Source organism: Sus scrofa, chromosome 1 (assembly GCF_000003025.6).
Source record: "Sus scrofa isolate TJ Tabasco breed Duroc chromosome 1, Sscrofa11.1, whole genome shotgun sequence".
In the NCBI taxonomy this organism is placed as follows: Eukaryota; Metazoa; Chordata; class Mammalia; order Artiodactyla; family Suidae; genus Sus; species Sus scrofa.
In genome coordinates, this window is record NC_010443.5 from 267116595 (window position 1) to 267139804 (window position 23210).

Consider the following 23210-nt stretch of genomic DNA (forward strand, 5'->3'; position numbering starts at 1 on the left):
TATCAGTCTTTCCTTTTGTGGTTAGCGCTTTCTGTGCCTCAAGAATATTTGCCTACCCTCCCAAACCCTTTAAAAATGGCTTTGCAATCTATACATTTAATGTGATTCCTATATTATCCATTATATTTTTCGTAGAACTAAAACAAATAACCCTGAAACTTATATGGAACCACAAAAGACCCAGAATTGCCAAAGCAATCTCGAGGAATAAGAACAAAGCAGGAGGCATAACCCTCCCAGACATGAGCCAATGCTGCAAAGGTACAGTAATCAAAAACAGTGTGGTATTGGCACAAAAGCAGGCATATGGATCAATGGAACAAAGAAATAAACCCACACACCTATGATCAATTAATCTTTGACCAAGAGACAAGAATATACAATGGGGAAAAAAACAGTCTCTGCAGAAAATGGTGTTGGGAAAGCTGGGCAGCTACATGTAAACTAATGAAATTAGAACACACCCTCACCCATATACAAAAACGAACTCAAAATGGCTTAAAGACGTAAAAATAAGACCTAACACCATAAGACGCCTAGAAAAGAACACAGGCAAGGAGTTCCCGTCACGGCGCAGTGGTTAACGAATCCGACTAGGAACCATGAGGTTGCAGGTTCAATCCCTGGCCTCGCTCAGCGGGTTAAGGACCCGGCGTTGCCGTGAGCTGTGGTGTGGGTCGCAGATGCAGCTCGGATCCAGCGTTGCTGTGACTCTGGCGCAGGCTGGCAGCTACAGCTCCGATTCGACCCCTAGCCTGGGAACCTCCATATGCTGCGGGAGCAGCCCTAGAAAAGACCAAAAAAAATAGGCAAAATATTCTCCAACATAAATCATATCAATGTTTTCTTAGGTCAGTCTCTCAAGGCAAGAGAAATGAAAGCGAAAATAAACAAATGAGACCTAATCAAAGTTATAAGATTTACACAGCAAGGAAACCATAAATAAAACAAAATGACAACTTATGGACTGGGAGAAAATATTTGCAAATGATGCGACCAATAAGAGCTTAACTTCCAAAGTCCTGAGCATGTTTCTAGACAAAACTGTAATTCAAAAGAGGAACGTACCCCTGTGTGCACAGCGGCACTGTTCACAAGAGCTAAGACACGGAAACAATCTAAATGTTCATCAACGAATGGACAAAGATGTGATAGATAGATAGATATGTGATGGAATATTACTCGACCATAAAAAATAATGAAATAATGCCATTGGCAGCAATATGGATGGACCTAGAGATTATCATACTAAATGAAGTCAAAAGAGACAGACAAATACCATATGATATTACCTATATATGGGATCTAAAATATGACGCAAATGAATAAATCTACAAAACAGGCTCATAAAGAACAGACTTGTGGTTGCCAAGGGGGAGAGGGGTAGGGGAAGGGAGGATTGGGAATTTGGGATTTGCAGATGAAAGCTAGTATATGTAGGACAAACAAGGTCCTACTGCAGAGCCCAGGGAACGGCATTCAATGTCCTGTGATAAACCATAATGGAAAAGAATACGAAAAAGAACATGTGTGTGTAACTGAATCACTTTACTGTACGGCCGAAATTAACACATTGTAAATCAACCATATGCAAAAGAATTTAAAATATATATATATCACAAATGGCTTTTGCATGCCACTAGTACCATCCCTTGCAAGGGAGTCCTGGAAGATGGGAGAGGAAGGGTCCCTGAAGGAGATGAGACGTGCACTGCGCTTGAACGAAGGTGGGCTGGGATGAAGGATGCTCCGAGGGACGGGCCGACAAATGGAGGGGCGTGTCACATTTGGCCCCACATCCCCAGCACACACCTCTGGGGGACAACGGGGGTCCACATGATATGTGTTATCACCACAGCCCCGCAGGTGGGGATTCCCCCATTCAGCAGATGTGGAAACTGAGGCTCCGAGAGTGCTCAGAAGCACAGTCAGCCAGAGGGAGCTCAGGGCGTCCAATCCAGCGTTCATGCTGTGCCTGAAGGCAGCCAGGATTCTGTCCACTGGAGACAGTGCCCTGTGAGGGCGACTCATGAGGTCTGACAGACCCAGCACCGCCACCTCCCCTCAAGGCAACCCTAGGGCGCAAGCAGCCATCCAGAACTTTCCAGAGGAGGAACTGAGGTCAGACCCGCCACTTCCTGGGTGCAGGGGTGGCGCAGTGCTGGCCACACCCAGCAGAGGGCATTTGACCACAGGGAGGCTCCAGATGGCCCCTGCTGTGTGGGCAGGAAGAGGGACAGAGGGTCTAAGGAGACCCTGGCCCCCCCAGTGTGGGGCCCCTGGCCTAGCGCACACTGGTGCCCACCCCATCAGTGTTCCACCGCTGGATTTTGCCAGAAAATCCAAGCGCTCCCTGTTTGGAATTTGCTTCCTACGCCACGGCACCCATGAAGGCTTTCTGCTGCGGTAGCGGGCTGCTGTGGGGCTCCACAAGAGGGGCTCCCTAGGGCAGGCTGGTGCTGGGAGAGGGAGGAGGCACTGTGCAGGAGGCAACTCCCCCGCCGCCCCATTCTGAGTCCTCTATTCTCGGTTGGGGGAACCCAGGAGATGTTTGGCACTTGTCTCCTGCCTTTTGTCCCCTGTGTAAGACGGTGGCCATCCTCGCAGCTCCCTTTCGAGGTTGCTGCGTCGGTGGAAAGCGAGGCCCCTTCTCTGCCCGCAGCCGGGGCCGCGGGTTCGCACGCCTGAGTCCGGCCACGCGGGGGCGCTGTGCCGCGCCCGGCCCGGCGCCGGCCCTCGCTGAGCTCTCCGGAGACCCCCACCGCGTGCTGGCGGCTCTCCCGCCTTTCGGAAAAGAAAGCCGAGCTGCACGAGCCCCTCCGACAGCTGAAAATGAATCCATCGGCTCCGCGCTGCGGACATTTGTTTGGACGGAGGCCAGCCCGCAGCGCAAGCCCTCTCAGAGCCCCTCGGAGGTCCCACCCCTGCTGCACCGGCCAGCCTGCGGGAGCGGCCCGCGTGGTCTCTGGACCGCCCCGAGGGAGGACGGCCAGGCCCCGCCAAGCTGGACGAGCTCCGTGATCCGCATCAGCTGGAGGGACCCAAAGCCCCCCAGCTCGGCCCTCCCTCCCCGGTGGGCTTGGACAAGCCACCTCACGGTGGGAGCCTTAACGCCATAAATCGGGGACAGCAACAGTCCCTGCTCTGAAAAGCTGCTGAGAAAGTTAAAAGGTCATGTGTTATTGCTGTCCAGCTTCCAGGCCTTAGGCAAGCCACCTGCACCTTCTGAGCCTCAATTTCCCCAGCCGCAAAATGGGGTAATAAAAGCCCTTCCCTCCCAGGGTCACTGAACCGCAGCGGAGATTACGGCAGCCGCCTGGCACACCCTGAGCTCTCAGTAAATGCAGCCAAAGGCAGGGGTTGTTTGGAGAGCTCTGCAGAGGCCCAGAGTCCCCAGCTCACGCCTGTGCCACAAAGCCCCACATATTGCCTTTTAGGGACCCAGCCGCCCAATTTGGGAGCTGCTGGCTTAGAGCACAGCAGGAGCTCCCCCTCTTTTCAGGTTCCAATTAGGGGCCCACAGGCGCCTGGGCAGGGGGCTGGGAGGCAGTGCCCCCCTCCTCCTGACTGATCTTCGGGGGTCTTCTCCAGTTGAGTCACCAAGCAGAAACACACCGCTTTGACACCATCCAGAAAATGAAAATGTCCCGGGCGGCTAATCCTTCCCTTCCTCTTGGCAACTGAAACCTCCCTGAAACTTAAGCAAGATAGCAACTCAGTGTGAGTGTCCATGATGGAGCCGGCCTGGGGGGACTTTGTGGAACAAAGCGGGGCCTCGGTCAGACCCAGACTCACCAGGGATGCCATGACCCCTGACCTCCCCAGTCCCCATGACAACATGCCTCCAAAACAGGCCCCAACCTGAGAGACCCTCTCGAACCCTGACTTCCTTCCCAGTCCAGGGCTGCAGCCCCTCCTCATTCCCCCACCCCCAAAATATTTGGAATGGTCTTTGCCTGAAATGAGATTAATCCTCAGTTCCCTGACTGTCTTTGGGCATGTGTTTTTATAACCTCCCTTTCAAATGAGAACCATTTGTCCTTTGGAAGCTGGGGAGGCCCAGCCCCAACTGCTGAGCCAGACATCACTGGCACCTGATTGAATGTCAAGGACAGTGCGAGGGGGCAGGGCCGAGGTGCGGGTGGGATGTAAGCAATGATAACCTGTCCTGTGCTGGTCTTCCCCCCCCCCCCCGGGGCCCTGTCCCCAGCCAGTGGCATCAGCCTGAGGATGCTGGCTCCTGCCCTGCCACTCCCCCGACACCAGCCAAATACTCTTGAGCTGGTAAGCCCTTTAGCCCTTACCCCTCCGAGCCTGACTTTTCTCACCCGTGGGATGGGAGCGCTGGTGGCCCCTCTCTCCCAGGTGATGTGCATAGCCCAGTGCCTGGAAGACCCTAGACCCTGGATGTTTGAGGCGGCTTTTGGTGGGAGAGCAAAACAGCTCCGGCTGGAATCTCCCAGGGGCCTGCACATGTCCATCCTACATGTGTCTCAAGGCTCCTCCCCTCCCAGGCTCACCCCTAGGTTGGTGGAGGGGGGCAGGCATCCTGCATAGAACTCAAGTTGCTGGTGCTTTAATATGGAGAGGGTTGAGTTTATAGGTGCCACCACGCATCTCTCTAATTAACTGAGCCCTCTGTCGGTGGCCGCCTTGCCCAGCCCCATCTCCCCCCCACCATCACCCCCAGTCCTTTTTGAAGTGTGCAAAACCCCCACCCCTTTCCTGCCGCCCCTGCCGGCTGAACCAACTGCAGACCCTACGGGCTCAGCTGGGAGGGATTTATTGGCGGAGAATTTCAATCATGGGTTCTTGGCTCCAACTTGTGGCTTCCCCCAAAATCTCCCCCAGCAGTTTGATACTCGGTGGAACTGAGGCGGGAAGGAGGGCCGGACTGGATGATCTCAGAACTCAGAATTCCCCCCGGGCCCGTCGGAGAGTTCACAGCCCCTCACTTGGAGGAAGGGAACGCAAAGCGGCAAGAGAGACGAAGGTTCCTGACAAGCCGTGGAGGTACCGGAATCTGTCCACTTTCCAGGAGCTGCTTAGAAACAGTATTTCCACCTTCACACCCCCGCCCCCCGCCCCCAGCACTGACACACTTCCGGGCAGGTGTCTGGGTCTCTGCGGTAGAAGCTGGGGAAAGTCGGGGCTGGGGGGGGGGAGCCCCCAACTATAGAATTGGACACCCAAGCCCCAGAGAGGTGCCGTTTTTCTGAAGCCGCAGGCGTTGGCCTCCGTCCGCGGTTTCCCGGCTCAGGAGCCCACGCCCTTCCTCGGGAGCCCAGCCAAGAAGGTCCTGGGACAGAGGGCCCCATGTGCCGCTCATTTTCCTCCCCCTCTGGGCAGGGCCGACTCGTTCCATGCCTCGCAGAGATCTTTGCCGTGATGGATACGCCGGGGCCCCGACTGCCGTGGCCCTGGGGAGAAAAAAACATCGTATGCAGTTTCGCGTAAAGCCTCCCACTTCTCGCTTAATAAGTGCTGAAAGCGGCACAAACAGAGCGACCCCGGGCTCGCCATGACTAACAAGATGACCACATCAGGCAGCCGAGCCGAGGGAGAAGGGAACGCGCCGGCAGGGCGTCCCCGGAGCGCGGTGTCCGATTCCGATTCCCTCCCAGGACGCTCCGCCAGCCGCGCTTTGAAGCCGGGCCGAGGCCGCCGCGGAGCTGGGAGCTGGGAGCTCGTGGGGGCGCGGAGCCGAGGGGGAAGGGCCGGCCCCCCTCCGGCACGATGGGCACAGATCGCCCGAGATAAAGGCACCCCAGCCTCCGCCAGCTTGTGCTGAGTCGCCCTTTTCAAAAGCCCTTTCAGATGGTTTCACTTCTCCGCGCGCGCTTTGTTGAAAGATGTAAAAATTTCAAACCACCGCAGAGTAAACATTTCAAAACTCGCTCTTTTCAAAATCGGTCACATTTTCAAAAATCCCCCGAATTCCATCTCTCCATCCACCCCCCCACCCCCACTCCCCTCCGCCCCTTCTTCTGCTCTCTTTGGATTCGAGTGTTTTTCATTAATTTCGAAGCAGTCCAGGTAGAGCTGGTGTTTGCGAGCCGTGTTTTACGGGCGGGAAGTAGCTTTGTTATTTAGGAGATGTTTTAGGTAAGTCAATGTCTTGTCAAAATCAAGCAGGTTTTCTTTATTAGGGTGAAATCGTAATGAACTCATCTGCTTCTAATATTTATAAAGAGAAGAGAGGCCATTAATTCTACTGCTTGTGAATAAAACCATCTGTGATTTCTTTCCATTTGATGGGTTTTGGTTTTAATATACATTTTTCACAAATAAGCGCAGAGATTTTTTGGTGAAAATGTCACATGCAGGATCTCATAAAGAAAGAATGCAACGAGAGGAAAAAAACGAAATGTTTTGTTAGCTAAGTAATTTCTCACCTTGCAGAGTGGGGAACATTTGAGCCAACTTTGGCACATTAGGTGAGAGAATCACCCGGTTCACCGCTAATGCAATCCATGACATGTTACAAGGCGGACCGCGTCCGTTTTGAAGTTTGTTTTCCTTTGGGAATGCCACAGTTCGTTTAACCTAATCTGTCCTGACACTTGAATTATAATATTATGAGCTTCTTCAGGGAAGTAGAACAGTAGTTGCCTGCTTAAAAGCAAAGCAGAAGTTAATAAAGTGGGCAAGATGTCACGGAAAAGGAGCTAATCGAATCACAGTGTCATTCTCTAGAGAAAATACAGTCAAGTTGTATTTTATTTTTTCCCCAGTCGAAATCTTGGACGCCTAATGACACGTTTCTGTCCAGGAAGAAATTTGAACTCCGAAACCGAACTTGATTAAACCCCAAACTGCGAGACCTTGCCCACTGGGACCGCTCGGGGACTTTGACTTCTGGGTGTCAGAGCTTAATTAAAATATTCATCCAGCTGCTCTCCCCTCGCCAAGGGGGCCCAGAGGAATTAAACCAATAAGCCTAATTCTATAGTTCACCTGCCTGTGTACACAGAGATGCGGAAGACCATTTACGGGTTCGGGGGTGGGGTGGTGGGGGGGGGCATCAGACCCACCCTGCAAATCCAGCGTGGGCCACCACCGCAGGAGCGAAACCGTCCCCTAAAGAGTCCCACCGTCACACTCAGGAGTCTCAGCCCCTGGTTCCAAACACACACAGCTATTTTTAAATTCTCGTTCAAGAAAATGAACATGCCAAGCGAGTCGTGGTAAGGACGTGCGGGGGTGTGTTACGCTTTCTGTGTCATTTATCATGACACGTAGCTTTTACTGAATTCTCTCTGCCACTGGGCCCCGACCCTTTTCCACGCTCAAGGAACTCTTCACTTCCACTCTGTGGCGCAAAACCCTTATTACCCCCACTTGACAGATGAGGAAACTGAGGCTCCATGAGACGAAGTGGCTTGAAGCCCAGACTTCACAGACCAGTTTGAGCTTCTACCCCTTAATACAGGGACGGCTCCCCCTGATGCTTTGATCTTTGCCTTAATTAATTTCTGTTCTCTTTGCCCTACACACACAGTATAAAATTTAGACGGTACAGAGGCTGGAAAGGGGAAAGTCAGCCTCGCTTTCACCCTTCCCAGTCCTGTGGTCCCTTCTACAGGGCAGCCCCTGCGGACACCTTCTAGTATCTCATTCCAGAGTCAAGTCTCATTCCAACACACACATGTATATTTCCTTAAAAAAAAAAAAATGCATGGAGCACAGCAGGTACACTCTTCTGCAGCTTGCTTTTTTCACTTCCTAAGACCTCTTGGAGGTTTCTCCACTCTTGTCCCTTTTCAGACTCCATGGCACAGCACGGGGAACTATATTCACTATCTTCTAATAACCTATCATGGGAAATATCTGAAAGAGAATAGATATATCCATGCATAACTGAATCACTCTGCTCTACACTTGAAACGACAACATTGTAACCACAATTTTAAAAAAAAAGAGTATATATATTTTTTTAAAAGACCACATGCTCTTCAGTAGATGCAGTGGACTGAACCATATGAGACGGTCCACATTCAATCATTTTTGACCAGCAAAAAGTAGCTCCTAACGTGTTTCTGCCTAGCATCACATTTTTCTACCCGATTTCTTATCATGGATTTTTAGGTGGTTTCCCACCTTTCGCACCTCCAGACAGAGCCAGGCTGCACGTCCCCTCGCACACCGACAGGTACTGTCAGACAGACTCCTAGAAGCGCCAGGACCAGGGCGTAAGTCCAGTCCCTTCCCTTGGCCCAAGGTCTTTGAAATGAAGTGGTCACACTGGCTAATTTTGGAAACCCCTGTGGTCCCCACATTTGGAATTCCACAGCCCATCCAGAGAGAGGACTCGCCACTACCTCATGCCACGACCACAGCTCTGGCCCAGGGTCCCCCCATCACTGCGGAAACAAATGTTTTCCACCAAACACGAATTCCCTCCCTGCTGGCTGAATCTGTCAGCCAGGGAATGAGACATTTCTCTGTGATCAATACAAATGGAATAGAAATCCGGCCCAGACAGCAGCAAGATGTGGGGGGTTTTTTTTGGTTTCTTTCAATAAGGAGAACTCCAGAGGATATCACATTCCTATGACGACAGCTGACAGACCTGGATTTTTAGTGTCAGAACCTGTTTAATGGGAAGGTCTGCAGCGAGGGCCTTGGCCAAGCGCTGGGTGGGTGTCGGGGGCCAGAATCGAGCTGGCCCTTCCAGGCTGCTGCAGGAACCAGCCGCCGCCCCGGCCCACCGCCTGGCCTCGGCCCCTGCAGGCCACCTGTTCACAAAGGCGGCTGCATTTGCCAGCTGGGCTGCTGTGGAAGAGTCGGCGTGGCCGGCCAGCCGGCCGGAGGTGATCTACCGCCACGGACCTGGTTATTTACGGCTCGCTTGTGGTCCCGGACAACTGGGCGTCTCTGGGATGAGGGCAGTTTGTCTTCAACAGGACCAGATACCTGGGCAGAGGTGGCAGTGAACGTAAGCAACCGTGCTGATGGTCTCTTTCCTTGTCATAGATTCATCTGGTTGACAGAGCGACACAGAGAGGCACCTTGAGTTGGTTACCAGTCGAAAAGGCTTGAGAACGGCCAGCTACAAACGGTCTAGCACAAACTAGAATGTTCGCAAAAGGCAAGTCTTGCCCAAAGAAACGAGATGCCTCCAAGATCCGTCTCTCGAGTCCTCTGCCTCTTTTAAAACTATCTGCTGGTGCAGATCTGAGCTGAGAAAGACGGCAGAGACAGGAAAACAGCTGGCCTTTAAGGGAGACGGGATCGGCAGTGATTTATTTCAAGGATTTGATATTTTAAGTTATTGTTGTTGTGTGTGTGTGCGCAATAAATCATGTTTTAAAGTAACTGTTAATAGAGTGTTTTATTCTTTAAAAATACTCATTCTTTTTTTTTTTCCCCCTTTCAAGCAGATGGGGTTGTTTCTTGTAGCTGAATTTTCAGGTTTTGCTAAGCGACAGGACAGTAAGAAAGAATGTGTTGATAAATTTTTCCACTGGGAACTGTTGCCACCTGAATTTATCATCCAGAAAAGGTCTTGCCCTTAAAATACATAAATAAATAATAAAAAAAAATTAGAGGAGGAGAAGAAGAGGAGCCTTAGATGGTATCGTTCAAAACACTTTGAATTTATGTAAATGTGTTTAGTCCTTCAGCTTTTGAACCACTGGATTCCCATTGAGGAATTTTAAATACCATGCTAGGCGCTCCAGTTTCAAAAGGCGACTCTCCAAGCTCCAAGTCGAGCCGCATCTACCAAAGCTCTTAAAACCAGGCACAGAGGTTCCCCCCAAGGAAGGTCGTGGGGGATGATTACACCACTCCTTTGTGTGGCACAATATCGCCCCGCGCGTGGGCACTCTCGGACCCTGCGCTGAAAGGAGCCGACTGGGCCGTGGCTTAAAACTAATCTCGTCCCGGCTCCCTGGCAAGAGGTCAGGAAGCGAGCCGTTGAGCCCCTGCTCTCCGGCAAGATCTGAAGGGCTTGGCGAATATAACAAGTTGTAAGAGGGCGGGGGGCCGGGGGGAGAGGGAGAGAAAAAGAATAAAAGCAAAATTAAATTTTTACAATTAAGTCTAGTCCCTTCTTTTTTCATTTCGTTAATTTCCAGCCGCTCACGTTTATTGCACATTAATTATGCATACAGCTTTTGTGCGACTTAAAACGTGAAGAATGCAATCCTTATCCTTTTATGGAGGATCCGGCTGCCAGGCTGGAGGTCTCGCCAGAGAAGCCTCAGGTCAGATGGGGCAGGAGCTGCCAACAGCCAGCGGCCCCGGACACCCACCCCATCCAGGGCTCTGATCCCCCACCTCAACTTTCTTAAAGTCCGTTCCTCCAGCAGGGGTGGCGAGCAGGGGCCTCAGAGGGTTGGCTGGCTGTGTTTCTGGGCCAAACCTGGGGAAAGGACCCCAGACTCACCCCTGAACAGCCCCACTCAGCTTGTCTCGACAAACATCTATGTTCAAACCCACAGGCCAGGCCTGGGAGCTCAAACAGAAGGCGACAAACAAAGGGTGTTGGGGTCCATTTCCTCCCTCCAGGTCCCCACCCTCACTTGCCAAAGGAAGCGGAGGAGCAGCAGCCCAAGGTGGGAGGGTTAAGGGGCCTGGGAGACGCTTCCCCAGGTCCCACTCACCCCACCCCAGCCTCAGGGCCCCCACAGGGGGGCCTCAGGAAGGGATTGGCAGGTGGCCCTCTGCCAGCATGCTGTGTGACACCAGACAGGGCCAGAGCCTCTCTGTGCCCCTGTCTCAGGACCTGCATGGAAGCCCCTCTGGATGCCGACAGGCCCTGTGCCTCTCTTCCTGCCTCCTTTCTGGCCTCCCAGCCTGGGACCAACCCCCATCAAAGAGGAGCCCACCACCCAAGCAGAGATGGGGACATAATCACTCGGTTATGTCCCCGGGTGGGGGGGGCACAGGAGTCCCTTCACCAGCTGACCAGACTTGGGCCAAGAGCACAGATCCAAGGGCCCCAGGGCCTGATTCTAGGAGCGGGAGACCACATTTGGCCTGGACCCTCCGGCTCTGCTCAGAATGGGGGACTCCCTGCGTTCTCAGGAGCCTATGCTTCCTCCTCAGCCTGAGGCCAGCTGCCAGGTCACCTCAAGGGCACCAGCGCCCATCCTGAGCCAGGGAGGCAGGGCAGTCCCCCTGTTTCCTGAATGGGTTCTAAGCAGACACACTTGAGACCCTAGCCTAGCCCTACCCTCACTGCTGGGCAACGTGGGGCTCCCTGTCTGACCCCAGATTCCTCATCTGAAAGTGGGGATCAGCCCAAGGTAGCCCTGGGGTTGGGTGGAATACAACCTCCAAAGCGCCCAGCCAGGGTGAGCACCCAGGAAACAGGCGCTCACAGCATCCCCAGGGCGTGCAGTGGAGACCCCCATCTCACAGGTGAAGAGGCTTTTGGAGAGAAGCCCGCCTTGCCAGGCTCGGTGGCAGGGCCTGCTGTGTGACAGCTCCCAGTGTCCTCCTCCTGGTCCCCCTGCCCTCGGCTCACGAGGGGCTGGGACCCCCACCCCTTCTCCATCCCCTGCCGGTGGGGAGGAGGCGAGAGAAGAGGAAACACACCCTCAGTCCTCTCTCCCCTGATGGCTTTTGTAGCAGATTTGCCAGAGGCTGTCTACACCCGCAGGAAGGGAGGCCTGGCACGTGGGCTCTTATCCCTGGTCCCTCCACCCACACCCACAAACCAGCTACCGAGCCGGCTGGGGAACAAAGGCTGCTGCAAAGGCCTAGCTGAGAGGCCCCGCAAACGGGGCCGGGCAGCGAGCGGCCCCTGTTGCACAGGCCTCAGGAGGTCAGCATGGGGCCCAGGACAGGCACCCACAGGTCATACCAGTCCCCTGATCTGCCCATGGGAGGGGGCTTTGAGCCTGGGCTGCCTCCTCCTTTTCTGTTGTTTTAATAAAAACTGCGCGCTGCCGATGGTCCTGATACCCTGGAAACCGGGGCTCCCACCCCTCTCTTCTGGCATCCCCACCCCATCCGGCAGGAGCTCTATGACAAAGTTTAAAATCAAATTGTCATCATAAAGAAGTCAGCCGTGCATACTAATAAACAACACGCTTAACATTTATGACTCTGCCTTCTGACAAACTAAAATGTGAAAACATGCCAAGATTCGGGTTTCATAAAACAATTTTTCATCAAGTTCTCTCCTTTGACAAAATGCCCCCGTTGCATGCCTGTGCTGGCGGGACCCACGGCAAACACACAGCAGCCTTTCCCCAAACGGGGCCTTGGGTCTGACACTCCCAAGGGTCTTTGGCTTTCTTAGACTTTGATTGACAAGCTTCTGGCTCTCCCAGGGAGCGCCCGGGGATTGGGGGTAGGGTGGGGTGGGGGAACACAGTCTTGCTCTGAAAAGGAACCTTACAAAGCTGCCGGGCATGAGTACCAAAACCCCACTTTTTTGTCTTTTTTTTTTTTTTTTTTTTTTTTTTTTTTTGGATTTTTAGGGCCACACCTGCAGCATATGCAGGTTCTCAGCTAGGGGTCTACTAGGAGCTATAGCCACCAGCCTACACCACAGCCACAGCCACGCCGGATCCTTAACCCACTGAGCGAGGCCAGGGATCAAACCTGCAACCTCATGGTTCTACTGCGCAACAACGGGAACTCCCAAACCCCGCCTTTTTTGGGGGGGTAAAATAAACAGAAAATATACCATCTTAACCATTTTTAAGTGTGCAATTCAGTGGCCTCAAGGACGTTCATGCGGTCATGGAGCCACCGCCGCCCTCCATCTCCAGAACCCTTCTCATCTTGCAAAACTGAAATCCTCTCCCCATCAAACAACAGCTCCCCATCTGCCCCTCACGCCAGCCCCTGGCAACCACCATGCTACTTTCTGGCTCTCTGACTGCCCTAAGTAGCTCACCTAAGTGACATCATATAGTCATTGTCCTTTTGTGACAGGCTTCTTGCACCAAGCTAATGTCCTCCAGGTTTCCTCCAGGGTGTAGCCTGTGCCAGGCTTTCCTCCCTTTTTACGACTGAATACTATTCCGTTGTACCAGCTGCTCCTAACAGTGCACGGGTAGCAGCCACCCACGAGGAGACAAGCGCTCCCCCGTCGGTGGAGGAAAAGGAAGGGGCTTCCCTCAAGCACCCTGGGAGGACCGAATGCCTCATCCCAGCTCGGTTTCAATGGCCAGAGGGATTTAGAGTCAGCCCAGGTCTCATGGAAGTTCAAACAGCTCCAGTCTGTCTGCCAGGCAAGCTCGCCTCTCCCCAGCCCTCCCCTGACCAGCGGGCCAGGACAGAGCTGGGAGAACAGGCCCCTCTGTATTCCGGCATAAGGATGGGCTCTGGCCAGGGATGCAGTCAATCAACAAACACCTGGAAAGAACGCCCTGTGTGCCAGGGTTCTGCTGTCATGGATACTCCTGCAGTGTGGCCCTGGGCGGAGGTTGAAACCAAAGGAAGCTTTTTTTTTTTTTTTGGTCTTTTTAGGGCCACACCTGTGGCACATGGAAGATCCCAGGCTAGGGGTCGAATCAGAGCTGTTGTTGCCAGCCTATGCCACAGCCATGGCAACACCAGATCCTTAACCCTCGGAGCGCAGCCAGGGATTGAACCCACATCCTCATGGATACTAATTGGGTTCGTTACCACTGAGCCATGATGGAAACTCCCCAAAGGAAGCTTTTAAAATAATAATACTCTACCAGGCCTTTTGTTTTTCTGAAGTACCAGCACTTGTGTTTTGAGTAATTATCAAAATCCCTCTCAAATTACTGTTAATTTTCTTCAAATGGCAAAGGTGTTATGGTTACAGAGGCGAAGGGCCTTATTCTCAGAAAATGCACATCAAAGTATTGAGGGATGACGTACGGAATTTTCTTTCAAACATATAACAAAACCATTCATAGCTGTGTACACATGCAAATAAAGCAGGTACAGTGAAATGTTGCATGCTGGATCTAGGCAGTCAGTATGTGGCTGTTCCTTGCTCTAATCTCTCATCTCCTCTCTGTATTTGAATATGTTTATTTAAGTCGGGGGCCACGCTTTGCGCTCAGCTTTCTTGCTATTTCCCTCTGCAGCCTCTTACCACAAATGTGACCCAGAGGTCCAAGGGGGCATGTCAACGATGGCTGGGACACAGAGAGAACATTCTACCAGGGGTGCGAGCAGGAATACTCAGCTCTCTGTTCCTAACGGAGGGGACACGTGGCTCTGCCCACAAGCTGCTGGTCCAGATGGGAGCACAAAGCAGCACAAGTGCCACTGCCATCCCCAGCCCCCCCCCCCCCAGGGACCGTGGGAGGGCTGCCACCAGTATGAGGATCTGTCCCCAGCTCTGGCTCAGGGCGTGACCGTCCTCCAGGGCATCCCAGTCCATGGTGCGGTGTGTAGCCCAGAATCCATTGCTAATCAGAGTCAGAAACCCTCACCCTGAGCCCAAGAGCTTGCATCCCCAAACTGGCTGTGTGCCCCCGGCGCCAGCCCAGAGCCTGGCACAGCATGGGTTCCTGACGGAATGAGCCAAAGCTTATGACCAAGGTTCTTGCATCATAAGTTAGACTAAAATTAAGGTCCCTCCTCAGAGCCCAGCTGGCCGGAGGTCAAGGGCAGATGGCCTGGGGGATGGGGGATGGGGCACACCTGTCTCCTGCGCAACAGCAGCTGAGGGAGAGGGGCGGCGGGCCTGAGGAGCCCCGATAGGAAGCCTCAAGGGCAGGCAGCTGGGATGGGGCAGCCAGGCCGCAATGGGGCGGGGGGGGGGGGGGGCAGGCCACCAGGCCGGGGGCGCGTCTGACCCCTCAGAGCCAGGAGGCCAGGTGAGCCTCTCTGCGGCTGTCTTGGAAAGCAGGACTCTCGAGAGAAGGCTCCAGGAGGGGACAACCTCTCTGTGGCCACTCACCCTCTGCCAGCCAGAAGGGGGGCCTCCCTCCCTGACCAGGAGGAGCCACCTGAGAGGGTGTTTCGTTTTCATCATCAGAGATCAAAGACGAGTCCTATTGGGCTGGGGGTTCCCCCCGGGGGCCAGCAGGTGGCCGAGAAGGGCTCAAGGCCCTCTCCTCTCCTCCTGCTCCAGGGTGCCTGGCTCAAGGCCCACCCCTTCCAGGGCCACTGCTCAGGGCAGACCCCTGGGGGAGGCGCGGCCTCGGAGCTGGGGTCTTGCTGATCCAGTGGCTGTCGTCTTCCTGAAAGCCCAGTCCCGGGTAAGGAGAAACGAGACCCGTGGGTAAGAGCTGGGCTGTGGATGACAGATCCAGTCCCCGCTTGCCTCGGACCAGTACCCACCTCGCCCGAGCCTCCTCTTGCCCCTCCATAAAAAGGGCACGGTATCATCCTTGTCAAACACTCGGCTTGGTCCCTGGCAGAGCGAGGGCTCAGGAAGCAGGCAGCGTTGTCCTCTTTGCTGCCGCTGCTGTCACTGACCCGTGTCCACTCACGATGCCAGCGCCCCCCGCCCCACCCCTGTGAGGGCTGTGCTTTGCTAAGGTGGACTTTAGGTGATTTTTACACTGGGGGCCAGCAGGCCGGGCGAGACTGGTACGTAGGTCTAAATATGGAGCCCAGCCGAGCCCCCTCCTCGTCCATCACCCGTGGCCAGGGCCAGCATCCCCATTCCAGGCCCGCCGCCTCCCTGCCCTCCCCAGGAGGTGGGTTGGCCTGTATCCCCCTCCCCTTCCCCGCCATCCCCACCCCCAGGACAGAGGCCAGAGACTTTGGCCCCCTCTGTCATGAAAGAGCAAAACCACCACAGGGTTCAAAAGGAAAAGAGGCAAACGTGGTAACTCGACCCAGACGGTCCATCCGCTTTATCAAAGCTGAGTCAGGGAGCAGTATTCCCACCAGGAGAGGCCGCAGCCTCATTAGGGAGCTCTGAGGACGATGAAAAAGCCCGGCCCAGCGCGCATCCCTGGGACAATTAGGCCTTGTCCCCCTGCTTTCAAAGGCTCTGTGTGTGTGTGTGTGTGTGCACGCGCGCGCGTGTGCACACCAGCTGTCTTTTTGATTGTCTCTCCCTTCCCTTTGCACCTACCCGCTCACCCCTCCCAACTCCAAGTGACTCAGTGAGTCACCCTTGGTCCATCCTCTGCCCTCCGGGGCATCCACAGATGTTCCAGACCAGAAAAGAACTTCACCCAGACACCCAGCTCAGCTGAAAGATAGGGATGGTGCCATCACCTCCTCCGGTTCCTCCTCCTCAACTCCAGCCCTCCCATCGCGGGGACAGAATGCAAACAATTCCCCCAGAGCAAATCCCGGCTCCGGTTTCCGGATGCCTCCGTCCAGGCAGCGGCGGTCTGAGCCTGAGCGGAGATTCTTCTCCAGATCCCCACAAGCACCTCCCCTCCTTCCCCTGGAATGTTCCTTACCCACGGCAGGAGTCACACACAAGGATAGCAACACGGTTCTCTGGGCCCGGGATGCTGTCCGGGTCTCGGTTTGAGAGGCATCCTGCTTGGGGTGGGGGGGGGACGCGGATGCATATCGGGAAGGGCACCCCAAACGGACCCAGGCCCCGAGCGCAACACCGGCCTGCCCAGTCCTGCCCGGCCTGCTGGCACCATGGAAGTCTCCCTTAACCAACAATGCCACTTGTGAGATGCCGATTCCGACATCAGGCAATTATTTGAGGAGATCAGCACGTTGCTTTAAGTGAGAAGGCAAATTCTAGATGCTTGTTTGTGTCATAACAGCAGAGGAAGCGGGTGCAATATTTGTGAAATTAGAAACAGCCTCGGGTCTCGGGCCCGCGCTGATGGCACTCGGGTATTAATCCATTAAGGCAATCAAAAGAGCTTAAATAAAGTCTGAAGCCTGCAATATACATGTCCATGAACAAGCAGTAAAACTTCCTGAAAAGGTGATTTCAAAGCCATATTGCCCACGCTTGGCAAATTGCATATTTAATTATTTTGTCAGTCCCCCTCGCTCCTCTAATCTTTGGGGAAAATGCCTTTGGACATACGAAACCAGTTAGGATAATTAAGGTACGATGGAATTAGGTGTTGGCTGATTTCTCGGAAAGATGGCATCCTCGAGCCTGGTATGAGATGTGTGCAGACCCCAAAAGGCAGTAACGCTGGTAATGTCTGCCTTTCTATAGAAAGATCAAAGGTCTTTTGCCCCTTTCAAGATGTTTGTAGAATTTGTTTGCCAATTATCCCACATTTGCGCACTGGGACATCCTAGTTAACTCTTTGATGGCACCTCTGGAATTGGGCCGTAATTGACATCAAGCCGCACCTCCCGCCTCAAGGCTCGGGGCCAAGATTCCAATCTGAGGTCTAGGATCCCAGAGGGAAGAGGATGGATGGATGGAAGGTGGAAAGCGGGTATGGGCTGAGGTTTGGGTCCCTTAGTTTCAGCAGGATCCATGCTCAGCAAAGCAGGACTCTCTCCCCATTATTCAGTCTTGACAGACGGAGCGTGGGTAAACTCCCCCGCTCTCATTCTGCGGTGATTTGGGGCCAGGATTTTGTCTTCACAAAATCTCACCATCTTAAGAGCAGAGCCGGCCTTTGAAAACCATTCGGGAAAGGAAATACACTGAATACATTACTTCCCCACATTAAAATATTTCTCCTGGTCTGGGAAGAGCCTCTTTTTTAAGCCATCACATATTTGGAAAAAGGGAGAAAAAGCCGTCAAGATGTGATGTTTTTAGTTCTGGCATCTCAAGATGAAATGTGATTAGGATAGGACGCCAAGGCATTAAGCCATATGTCAAAAGTTTTAACAAAAATCTAATATAAAGACCTTTCTTAGCCTGTGTTTTACTTGTTTCCTTTTTTCGTGTTCTGTTGCTCTTCCTCGACTCTGCAAATATTTTTCCCTGATTGCTTAGTTCAGATAATGTCTTTCACATCTTTGTGGTTAGTTTAAGAAAGAGAGGGAATGGGAAAAGAAAGAAAAGACTTTTCTAGCTCTCTTCATATGCAAAGGCAGTGGCTCTTTCGGAAATAATTTTTTGAAGGGGACCTCAACAATTTGAAAAATGAAGTACCATTGATCCTGGGCATTCTATTCCGAGAGCTGCCCCAAGAAAACGTAGCTGGTGTTTTGTCTTTTTCTTTCTTTCTGTTTTACGTCTTGAAAATCCACCTGTATCCTCTAGCGAGTTTTTAAATCAATTGAGGAGGTGAGCTTCCAGAAGCATCGAAGGGAAAGCCTGCCCTTACGCTGTCAGCTGTTTTCCATGTTCCTTCAGAGAAACCAGAGATCACAGAAGCAGCTCAGACTCTGCTGCACCTTCCACTAACAAGGAGCTCCAAACGCCTCATTTCCCCGAGAAACAAGTCCACCACTGCGACGGCACCCGCCACGCCCCCGCCAAAAATATACACCCAAAGAAAAAATATCGCAAGAAAATGTGTCTTCTCTTTTTTGCAACAATAAAGGAAGAATTATGACCTCTGGCATCTCCAAATTGTGAGAGCAGAGCCTCCAACCCGGGTTCCCGCTGCCAGAGAAGAGCCTGGAAAATTCTCCCCAGGAGGGAAGAGGTCCTGGGCGGAGCTGCCAGCAAATAAAAAATAAAAATTAAAATAGCAAATAAAAATACCAGACGCAATTTTCAACTGGAATTTCAGGTAAACAAGGAATTTTTTTTTTTTAGTATAAATATGTCCCAAATATTTCATTGGACATACTTATAGTAAAAAATGATGCCCTGGAGTTCCCGTCGTGGCGTAGCAGAAATGAATTTGACTAGGAACCATGAGGTTGTCGGTTCCATCCCTGGCCTCGCTCAGTGAGCTAAGGATCCGGCGTTGCCGTGAGCTGTGTCGCGGGTTGCAGATGTGGCTCGGATCCCACATGGCTGAGGCTGTGGTGTAGGCTGGCGGCTACAGCTCCGTTTCGACCCCTAGGCTGGGAACCTCCGCATGCCGTGGGTGTGGCCCTAAAAAGTAAAAATGCCCTATTATCTGAAATTCCAGTTGAATGGAGCGCCCTGTATTTGATCCGACAATCCTGGCCGAGCTGAGAAGGGGCAGGCTAGTTTTCCAGCCAGAAGCGAATCAAATCCATCAAGAAAACAGGGCTTTGGGTTGGGCTGGAACAGTGCTTGGACACTGTGGTCTTGCTGGGACCCCAGAGCCCGGTCCCCTCCTCTCTCTGCACCCCAGGTTTCCTATCAGGATTTGGGGGTTGCTTTCAGGTCGGAGGTTTGCCGGAAGGAATGAAGAAGCAGACCAGCTCTGCACCAGCCCTAAGCATGGTTTCCTGGGTCTCGCCCGGTCCTCCCTTCCCGAGCCCCCCAAGTCAGTGGCCTTGTCCACTATCTGAGGGAGGAAGTGTCACGCTGGGTCACCCAACGAGCAGAGCCTGTGCTTAAGGCACCAGCTGAACACACGCACCTGGAGGTTTTAGCTGGTTTTAAAGCACCAAAGTATTCACTGTGCAAACCTAACACAGTCTTCACAGTTCAGCACTTCATAGTTTATTTCGATGAGCTACGGGGTTGGAAGTATCAGGATGTTTGGGGGGGCTTTAGCCATCAAAGGTCTTGTCTTCTGGGACTGGCTGTCCCCAGGCTGTGTGGACCCAGGCCTCCGAGATGTGGGCTCCCCAGAACCCTGACTGTTCAGTGAGCTTGGGGAGATGGGCTCAGAGGCTCCCGGCCAAGGCTTGAAACCCCTGAGCGCTGGCCCTGCGGGAGCGGTGTGCCTTCCGGTCCATGACGCAGGGCAGGGTGGATTAATTTCCATCACGTCCACAGGGGAGGCGGGCACAGGCTAACTCTGAGATCCGGCTTTCTCTGACTCCCAGTGAGGAGCCGCCGAGGCCGTCCTATTTCTTACGGCTCCTCAGAGCCCAACGGACTGCCCTCGGCCAGTCCTTTCTCCCATCCCTCTAATTCTCTCCTGCTGTAGACGCCCTTCTTGTTCTCGTGGGCCTCCAGGGAGACAGAGAACAGCTGGTCAGCATCTGGTCCTCTCCATTAGCTGGGGCCTCTGCCCCCTGGGCCTTCCGCTCCCCGGGGGGAATAATCCCGCTTCCTCTAACCTTTCGGCTGGGTCCCGTGCTCCGGGCCTTTCATCATGTCCACTGCGGCCTCTGGAGCCGCTCTGGGCTCCCTGGCCCTCCTATGGCTTCTGCTGGGCTGGGCCAGGCGGACCAGCAGGGGTCAGGGCAGAGAGTGAATGACCCTCCCTCCTGCCAGCGCAGGGAAGTGGGGGTGGGGGCAGCCGTGTCTGGGGGAAGGAGGCAGAGGTCAGGGCCCCGCCAGGTTCCCCGGCTGCCAGGTGAGGCTCAAGCTTGTTATCTGGAAACTGCCTCCTTGAAGCTTTGATGGGAAGAGGCCCGCAGGTGAGACAGGTACCATCCTGCTTCTGCTCCCAAACTCTCTTCCCCCATTGGGTGGCTTCGGGTCAGTAGCCTCACTTCTTTAACCAAGCTTCCTCGCACATAACGGGGTAGTGGTGATTCCAGAGACAAGCCCCCCCCCCCGCCCCCCGCCCAAGTGCTTGGCCCTGACCCGCAGCGAGAGCTCAGGATGGGTATTCTCAGGGGAGCTGCCCCCACAACGGTATCATTGTCATCAGCCATCATCCCAGACCAAAAAGTGCATATCCTGCGGCTGTACGCCCCCCCCACCCACCACCCTGGACCTGTGGGATTCTGCCGCGGCCCCTGGTCAGGAAGGAGGGGCCTGCAAATATGGTTGGGATGACCCGTTGCTCCTTAGTGCTTCCAGAGACACCTCTGTGGCTCCAGTGTGGTGTCTCTGCAGGCCCTGTGGTCCCAGGAGGGCCCCCTCTCCCTAGTGGGGATGCTTCCCTGGGGCGGGGCTGCGGGCCCCAAGCCGGTCTGGGCACTGAGTGGGCAAAGCCAGTGGGGCTGAACTCCAACGCTCAGCATTTACAGATCTGAATTAAAAAACCAAGCTCACGGTAGCTCTCAGACACAGCTCGGACAGACCTCGGGGCATGTCCCCCAGGAACCCACCACTGTGGAGGTGACCCACAAATGCTGGTGGTTAAGCATCCACAAGCAACACATGCTTTTTGATTGAGAGCTGAGCCCAGCACCCCAACCTCTGGCTCTCAGAGGCACCTGGTCCTAGAAGGGGCTGCAGAGCCGTGTCAGATGATCTGAGGTCCCCCCACCCTTCTCCCCCTCCCCCAGGCCTGAGAGCCCCCAAGAGCCAAGGGCTGCCTCTCCAGCTCACATGGAGGTTAAGAAAGAGCCACTGGCCACAGGGGCCCCAGCCCCTCTGGCCACATGTCATCATACCCAGCACCTACCTAGCAATTAATTTGGTGATCGGGACTTGGAAAGAATCCCGGAGACCAGAGAGATATTTATTACATACAAACTTCTAATTAACTTCGCGGAAGGCTGATGAAAACTGCTCCTTAAATAATCATTTTTTCCCTAGTATCTTCCTAGCAATTACTTTTAACATCCCGAAAATGGCCCTGAAGATATGCAAAACACATTTCCTATGTATCACACTTGAGAGAGGCAAGCTCTCCTTTCTCTCCATCCCAGCGAGGAAGAAAACGGGGAGCCAAATGTATTGATCATCACACTGCCGCTGCGGATCCCAACAGGGGTGAGGCCCCCACAGCAAACAAGGAAAGGAAACCAAGCCATCAACCAAAGAACATGCCTTCAACCTCTTTGTGTGTTGGCCACGGCCACCAAGGTGTGTTGGTTCCAGGGCGGACCCCTCCTGGGGACAAGGGGCGGCAAGGCGCGGACCCCCCCTGCCCCGGGCCCCCCCACACCCCCACCCCAGGTTCTGTGAGTGGCTCAGGATGGAGTTTAGGGTTGGGAAGAACTTACCTGTGGGTGATGGAGGGCAGGTTGGTCTCTGGAGCTGACGGCGGCGGCGGGGCTGGCCCGGGGAAGGTGGAGACGCTGCGGGTGGAGGCCCTCTGTGGACAGGTGCATGAGCCCATCTCTCTCCCCGGCTACCTGCGGTTTAGAGGACGTTTATGAGAAGCCCACGCAATCTCATGAAGCACCTGCAGGCAATAAAACCCCTCCCATGTGTGAGGCCTTGAGGAAATTAACGGCTCCTCCCTGGGGATGCATATTTTGTGAAGATGTTTATTACAGATGAAGTGCTCCCGGGGTGGAACATTAACAAGTTGTAGAGTGATAAAAGGATTTTTATCCTTTTGCAGTGACAGAAGTAGGAAGACAGCTTTAACAGAACCTATAAAAGACCCACTTCCTAATGAATTTTCTTAACTCTTTATTATTAGGGTCAGCTGAGTGGCGTCGGGGTCCTTGGACGGCTGGACCGCTGGCCAAGGGGGTGGGGTGGGGCCGAATGGGGGCCCCGGGGCCTGGATGCTGGACAGAGGATGCACGAGAAGGACGTGGGTTGGAATTCCAGGCACAGAAAGCCAAGCGAGGGGCCGGGGGCCGGGGGAATGCTTTCTTCCCCAGGAAACTCGTTTGGAGCCCCCTCCAGGTGATGGGGGTGAGTCAGGCCAAAAAGCAGGTTCCAAGGCCCTCTTTTTAACCCCCTATTCGCCACTCCAGCCTGCAGGCCATTACCGAGATGAAAGCCCAGAGAATGCCTTTGGACCACGACTGCGGAATCTAATTGAATTATATGAATGCAGTTAAACGTCTGCTTCAGAGAGGCAGGGCTCACTTTCAAGACTGGATGCTTCAGGAGTTAATGGGCTATTTGAACAATATAGGCCAAGAGCCGAACACAGGTGGGCTGTGTTAATAACTTTATTTAGACCCGCTTTTTTTTTTTTCCCTTTGAGGCGCACAAGCCTTCCATTAATGCATTCATTAGAGTTTATGGCTGGGCTCTGGTTTTCTCCTAATGACACTGTCCAGACCCGGCTCCCCAGCTAATTGAGGCCAGCTGCCCGGCTGCCCCGCCCCAGCCTTGGGACCCAGTGTCACCGGGATTAGCTGCTGGGGCTGGAGCTGGACCGGGGCCGGAGCACGGCTGGGATGCTAGCAGTTGGGGAAGGGCACCTTGCCACCCCCTTTTCCCTGTAACTGCCTGAGAGATGGGGTCAAGGGAGTCGGTGTTTTCAGAGACCCCCTAGCTCCACCCAGGCACAGTGAAGGAGCCCGGATGGGTGGGCTTCCACTGCCCCGTCTCTTCGTGGCCGATGCTGCCTCCACTCCCGCCCCCTCCTGGCCCTCCTCCCCACTGCAGCCACACTGATGTTCTGGGAGGCCAACCCGATGCCTTCAGGTCCCCCGCTAAGCCACCTGCTGTGGCGCCCCACGGCCCTCGGAGTAGAGAGCAGATGCTCTGGGCATTCGACATCCTTGTTGCT

At 53.9% G+C, this 23210-nt stretch overlaps 1 long non-coding RNA gene across 1 annotated transcript; it reads right to left on the bottom strand.

The window, feature by feature from the left end:
- On the bottom strand, positions 4767-21888 carry LOC110256249. Its single transcript, XR_002337587.1, has 2 exons — positions 21736-21888; positions 4767-5420 (listed from the first exon to the last, which is right to left on the bottom strand). It is a non-coding gene; the product is annotated as an uncharacterized LOC110256249 (long non-coding RNA).